We start from the raw sequence: 7,840 nt of genomic DNA on the forward strand, positions 1-7,840 counted from the left end.
TACCAGCCATCTTCTTTCAATCACTATTTCCTTTGTTCTCTCAAAGGTAACCATTTTCCTGACTTTTCTAAGCATGTACTCTTAAACACTAGTTTATAGTCTTGCCTGTTTTTTCAAACTTTCTACAAATACAATAATACTTACGTATTCAACTTCTTTTACTCAATATTATGTTTGTAAGATTCATCCACAATGTTGCATGTAGATGTAGTCTGTTCATTTTCATTGCTGTGTATCATTCCATTGTATGAATATATCACTTTACGTATTTATCAATTTCCCTGTCAATGCCATATTTGGGTTGTTTCCAGTTTGGAGAGTTTAAAAATAATACTTCCATGAAAATTTATGTGTATCTCTTTGCTATATATGTGCACACATTTCTGTTGGGTACCTGAGTGTTGAATTACTAGGTCACAGAGTATACATGTCTTTAACTTTAATTGAAAAAGTCAAATTGTGGTTGTGACGTTCCCACCAGCAGTATATGAGGGTTCCTAGTGCTTCACATCCTTACCAGCAGTTGTTATTGTCGGTCTATTTAATTTTAGCTCTTCTAATGAATATGTAGCATTATCCAATTGTAGTTTTAATTTGCATTTCCCTGATTACTAATGAGGTTATGCAGTTTTCATATGTTTATTGGCTATTTGATATGCTTTTTTGTGAAATGCCTTTTCAAGTCTCTTGCCTATCTTTCAATTGGATTGTTTATCTTCTTATTGATTTCTAGTCAGTTAGAGTATATGTTGTAAATTTCTTTTCCTTTTTGTGGTTTGTCTTTTCATTCTCTTAATGTCTTTTGCTGAATGGTTCTTAGTTTTAGCAGAATCAAATTTATCCACTTTTTGTTTCCAGTTTTATTTACTTTCCTTACACCAAAATCAAGAAGATGTCCTGTATTATTCTCTAGAAACTTATTTATTTCAGATCTACAATCCACCTCAAACTGATTTTTGTGTATAGTATGAGTAGAAGGTTAAGTTTCTTTTTTACTCCCCAAGATTCTTGTTCAAATATTCAAGCATCCTTTATCGAAAAGACAGTTCTTTCTGCACTGTTTTGCATTACCACCTTTGTTAAGAATCAAATGTTGATTACTGAATGCATGAGCTCTCTATTCCACTCTATTTGTCTATCCTTGCACAACCCCACACTGTCTTAATTCCTATAGCTTTATATTGTCTTTCTATCCAGGAAAACAAGTTTTCTTTTTCAATTCTTCTTCAAAAGTGTCTTGGCTATCTTTGTTACTTTTGCTTCTATCTAATTTTTAGAATTAACATATCAAGTGGCACTTTTATTTTCTCTTCTAAGGCTGACTTTCAGCTAAGTTTCTCTGGGATGATGTTTAGTTAGAACTTTAATGACAATAGCCCTTTGAAAGGACATGGTATAGTCCTTGGGCCTTGGAGTCGGACTTGAATTGGAGTTTATCCCTGCAGCTCTCTATTGGGCCATTAGAAGTGTTCAGGCTTGGTTTTGTCTGTCTTGGTTTTGTCCGTCTATTATTTTTAGTTCACAATAATAAAACCATCTTTATTAATAAAATTACTGATAAAATTCAGCGCTGCACAGGTATGTTGGCATCAAGGTAAATATTTCTTGGTTCAGCTGAGGAATGTGCCAAAGCTATCACAACAGTGCTCTGACATCGTGTATTAGTCAGCTCTGAGCTTCATTACCCATGTGTCATAACTGTAGCCTGTGTCTTGTCTATTAACTTTAAACAGGTATCGCTGCCTATAAACCAATTAAAAACTTTGACGTATTAATTTTTTACTATACTCCCGAGCATATATTTTAACTCACAAAACACATTAATTCGATGCGTAGAAATTATAAAATTATAATGATTACCCATGAATTCAACATCTGCTGCCCAAACCATGTGCTCCTCCTTTATTCATGCCAATTGGCTTCTTATTTAAGCATCTTTGAGAACTTGGCCTCTCTAACTTATATTATTAGTTTAATGTTCTCTTAAAATATTCTCAAACTTAGATAGACAGCTGTGTCCAGCTTCAATATGTGGTTATTTTGCAGCTCATTAATGCTATGAAATCTGTGAACATATTTATGTAGAAAAATTGGCAGACAAGCAGTTTTGTCTCCAATTCTATCTACACCTCTAAGTGTCTGTGTGTAACTGTGACTGCATATGGCCTCTTACACACATTCAGAAATGAATTCCAGTCTTCCCTTTTCTCTGTATTTGTCTCTTACACACACATACATATTCAGACACACATAAAGAAAAGGATCTAGAAAAAGAAAAGATGAAAACAGCTCCCATCTGATTCATTTACCATCTGTCCTTTTCTATCACTGTGCAAAATTGGGCAAAATGCTCACTCTTGTATTCGTTTCCCTCTTTTAGTCCCTATTCCCTTATTCATGCTGGGTTGGAGACAAAGTGGGTGTGCAAAAAGGCAGTCCATTATTTCCCTTTATGATTTCTCTTTTCAGTGGCTCCATGGCTGCTGTCAGCTCACAGGAGCCATCAAGAGATGCTCTTTTGTGGTTACGTGGGGGAACTCTGAACATTTTGTGGAAGGTGTCTCACAGGAGTGAAGTAGAGAGTCTGTCAGCCACTGCTATTACTGCGATCTTGTCACCAGGTGGCCAAGGCAAATGTGTTCTGTCAAATAGCCCAGAAGATTATCAGGGAGGAAAGGACTGTTAGCTTTACAGCATCTGAGCTTATATAACATGCTCATTTAATTCATGAGATATTTAATTTTTGTATTTGGCTCTTTAATTTTAGGAACACGTGTCTTTATGGTCGTAATCTTTTGCTTCCTCTCACTTCTGTATATGCCTATATATCTGTGTGTGTATGAATATGTGTATATAAAATATACATCAATATAGCATAGTTCAGTTCAATAGGCATTTATTAAGTGCTTATTATGTGCCAGGCATCAAGGACACAGAAATGAATAAGATATGGTCCCCGCTCTCAAGGTGCTTATGGTCTAATGGTATTTGTCATTCTGAAAAGATTTTATACCATGTAGGGTATTAAAACCTAATAGGACTTTCCAGAAGGCACAAATTAGCCATAGGAAGCAGAAGAGAACTAATTTTGTATCATTTACTCATAATTTTTACTTAAAATTTTTTTCATTTTGAAATAATTTTAGCTTTATAGAAGAGTTACAAAGATAATATGAGTATATATTCCTATTACCCTTCCTATATATCTATATAGGGTTTCCTATTAGCCTTCACCTAGGTTCCCCTAATGTTAACATGTAGCCACGGTATATTTATCAAAACGAGGAAATTAACATTGGTACAATGCTATTAACTAAAACACAGACTTTATTTGGATGTCACCAGTTTCCCACTAATGTCCTTTTTCTGTTCCAGGATCTGATCTAAGCTCCTGCTTAGATGTTGAAGCGTTTAGTTGGCATTTAGGTGTCATGTCTCTTTAGTCTCCTCAAATCTCTGACAGTTCTTCAAGCTTTCCTTGTCTTTCATGACCTTGACCCTTTTGAATAGCACTGATAAAGAATTTTGTAGAATGTCCCTCAACTTTGGTTTGTGTAATGCTTTCTCATTACTGGATTGAGGTCATAGATTTTTGAGAAAAATCTCACAGAGGCAATGCACCCTTGTCAGCACATACTATCAGCAATACGTGATATTGACATGTCTAATTACTGCTGATATTACCCTTGATCAATCGGTTAAGGTGGTATCTGCCAGGTCTCTCCACTGCAAGGTTACTGTAATTAACAAATATTTTGTGAAAGATATTTTGGGGCTATGAAAATATCTTTTTTCTCCTTAAACCTTCACCCACTAAATTTTTATTTTTAAAATAAACATTATTTTAGAATAATTTTAGATTTACAGAAATCTTTTAAAGACAGTACATAGGGTTCTTGTATACCCTTCACCCACTTCCTCCTTTTTTTTTTTTTAAGATTTTATTGGGGGAGGGGAACAGGACTTTATTGGGGAACAGTGTGTACTACCAGGACTTTTTTTTTTTTCCCAAGTCAACTTGTTGTCCTTTCAATCCTAGTTGTGGAGGGTGCCATTCAGCTTCAAGTTGTCCTTTCAGTCTTAGTTGTGGAGGGCGCAGCCGGCAACCTTGTGGTTGAGAGGACGCGCTCCAACCAACTGAGCCATCCGGGAGCTCAGCGGCAGCTCAGCTCAAGGTGCCGTGTCCAATCTTAGTTGCAGGGGGCGCAGCCCACCATCCCTTGTAGGACTCAAGGAATTGAACTGGCAACCTTGTGGTTGAGAGCCCACTGGCCCATGTGGGAATCCAACCGGCAGCCTGCCTTCGGAGTTAGGAGCACAGAGCTCTAACTGCCTGAGCCACCGGGATGGCCCCATTTCCTCCATTGTTGATACCTTACCTGAACACTTGTCACAACTACTGAACAAACACTGATACATTACTGTTAACTAAACTCTATACTTTATTTGGATTTCACTGCTTCACCCAACGATTTTAACATTCAATTGATCTTGTCTATAGCAATTACTATTACTATGGTGTTCTAATGGTAATTTTCTATTTCCCTCATTTTTTTCTACATCATCAATTGAAATTCTTCTGTAAGGAATGGTTGTCCCTTCTCCCCATTTATTTACTTATTCAAGCATTTATTTATATCAGTGTGGACTCATGGATATTTGTTATATTCTTTGCATTATAGTATAATGCTAGCTATCATTATTTTGTTGATCAAATTATTTCAGCTTTGGCCATTACAAGTTCTTTCATGTTAGCTTCTGTGTTCTTTTGACATGCTCCCATCTCTGTTCTTTTCTTTTTGGGGAGGGCGAGGCACTTCCTTACTTTTTGGTGCTGTGCATGTAATTTTTACGTAAACCTAATAGACACTGTCATGTAGGACGCTGTCTTTTAGTTAAATGTTTATTATTTTCTTCCTCAGTTGACATTTTAACTTTTTTCTTTCCTCTCTTATCATATGATTATTCCAAATTATACTGAAAGGTCAAGTCACAGAAAATATACTAAGAAGGGAAAGAGGGTGAGATGTAGGCAGATAGGGCTTGCTTGTCTCCTCCTTCCTTTATTTACGGTCGTGGGCAAGTTACCCAACCTCTCTAAGTCTCAGTTTACTCATCTATAAAAGTGATAATAGTATTAATATTTACCTTGTGGAGTCACAAAGGTTAGATGAGTAAAATGTCAGAAGATGAAAAAATACCTTGTTATTTATAAAGTTTATAGAGTTATCTATCATAGCACAAGGGCACTATATCCTATTCTTTTAATTATTTGTTAATGATTGTTAAGAAAATGTTTTTATGATTACACAGAGAGGCCCATTCAAAGGAGAACAATGAACAGTTGAAATTGTGCTAGCCAAAAAAACTGAGCCTGGAACTAGATTAATGTATTTACTCAGATGCAATCTCATTTCTATAACTCTGTTTATTCAGAAAACCCGAGGATTATACTGGAAATAACCATGACCCCTCTGTCTCTCAGACATAAAAGTGAAGGCTTTGTCCCTACTAAAATAAAAATATGTCAGGATCAAATTATTTTTACTCCAAAACTGTTCTATATGTTTTCTAAATCAACACAAACCATCATGTGGAAGCAATTCAAGTGGTAGAGTCTGGTTGTTTGCTCAGAGTGGTCACCCACATTGTTCATTAGTCAGTGAGATTAATGGAGCGAGCACCCATTACCTATAAAGAGTACCTGGTGCAGGTACCACCCAGGAAGTAACAGGCTTAGCACCTGCCTTTGAGCAGAATGAAACATAACCTACCATCTCTGGAACCTAAAGCTAAAGAAGGAAATCATTTTGGCATGACTTTCACAAATCAAACTGGAATCTGATGCTTAAATGAATACCTATATACAATGTGACTACAGAGAAACTTACGTAGGAGCCTGGAAAGGACAGAGAGAAATGAAAACCAAGAATCAGCAGAGAAGTTCTCTGTTTTCTCTCTTTTTTTGGATGGCTTGTTTCATTATCTCCCTCTCTTTTTTGGTCCAATGTCTCATTGTCTACCTCAAACTTCAATTTTGACTTGACCCAATTCTTGATGGGCAGAGACTGATACTGGAGACCAAATACATGTTTTATGGTTCGATACGTGAAAGAAATTCAACCTAGTGCATCATTAACCCTTTAAAAATGTTTATCAGAAGCACACAGAGCCCCTTCTGTGGTTTAACAAATCTAAAATAACTTAGTAATATACTATCAAATTTTTGTGTCTACTAAATTTAAAATTTAGGCTAATATAGTGATACTACCGAAAATCTCCAGCTTCTGATTCTAGCCTCACTCTGAGCTCTTTTCCCTTCTCCACGAAGTCTTAGCAATGGAATAAGGACATCTGATTTTTAAAGGATCTGAAACATTATGTAGAAAGCAAAGAACGCAGACCAGGAACCCAAACTGACTTCCACGTAGCAGCAAGAGCCTCCTCTTTCTCTTGACTCCACCTCTTATTTCTGGCCTTTTATTTCTTGCCTCCAGTTTTTATTATTTTCAACACAAACAACTGAAGGATTTGAACTTCAACTTCTCGAATTAAATATAATTGCCACATATCTGTCTTAAACAGAAAAGTGGCCTATAGTTTACTCCTTCCTTGAGTTTTATGGCTTGGAACCGTAACCAGGCTGCACTGTGACATTTCTACACTAAGTGGTGACAGGTGTTCAGCTGCTTTAACACTTACAAATCAACAAGGAGTGCAGCCCACTTACCTATAAACCTGACTTTACTGTTGGGGTCACAAATGGACAGAGCTGAAGTTTTATGGTGAATCATCTATTTAGTATCTTTGAATGCTCAAGCCTCAGGAGACAGACACCAGTTGAACACCAGTTCTTTTTTCTCATCTCACATGGATCAAATAAACACAAACCCAGTTGTTTGTACGTCATGACTGCCAGTCCTTCTAGCCTTTGTTGCGAGCTTTTACAAGATAGAAACCTAGCCTTTGGTGGTTCAAATCCTGATCTGCAGGATGAGAATGGACCCATTTGGGGAAGAACTCTGGCTACCAGGGAGATTCGTGATAGTGTCCGAGTGATGCTTTTGCAAGTAATTGTGTATTTGGTATAGGGACAGGTTTGCCCAGGGCAGAGTATAGGTTACTGGGAATGGGAGCCAGTTGTGGGGTGTGTGAGTTGTGGGGTGTGTATAGGAAACCAATGGAGGGTAATAGAGTCACAGACCAGTCTCATCTAGGAACTCAGCACAGCCTGAGGAAACCATTCGATTCTTGAAGGACTCTGAGATCCTAAATATGAGATGAGCTTCTTGCAATTATTCCACTGCTTTCTGCCTTAGTTTCTTTATCTGTGAAAAGGAATAAGAACGCCATTTCCACTTATACTTCCATCTCAGAGACACGATGAAAGGGGGTTACAAGGTTTAAAACTCCCTATTTGCAGTTTCTGGAGACTAGGAAGTGTCTATCTAGAGGTGAGGGACTTGGTGTGATCCGCCACTTTAAAATCAAGTGCCTCCTAGAAGCCTTATACTGAGCTTGTCCTCCTAGGATGACTGATAGACTCAACGGACAGATAAAGTACTACTCGATGCCTTCTAATCCTACTTTCCTTTACTTACTCCTTGTTCAATAAACACTTCTAGGTGCCTACTCTGTCAGGCACTGTGTTTGGCAATGGGAAGCCAGCAATGAAAGCCTCACTCTCTTTCCACAAGAGCTTGTCATCTATGTGAGAGGAGGCCAATAAAAATGCTAACAGTTATAGTAAGGTGCAGCAGGAGGCATGATAGGGTGGGGACAGGGGACAGAGCAGAGACTTTCACTCAGACTGGGGTCAGAAAAGACCTCAGAAAGGCAG

The sequence above is a fragment of the Rhinolophus ferrumequinum genome, chromosome 6 (assembly GCF_004115265.2).
Source record: "Rhinolophus ferrumequinum isolate MPI-CBG mRhiFer1 chromosome 6, mRhiFer1_v1.p, whole genome shotgun sequence".
Taxonomy (NCBI): domain Eukaryota; kingdom Metazoa; phylum Chordata; class Mammalia; order Chiroptera; family Rhinolophidae; genus Rhinolophus; species Rhinolophus ferrumequinum.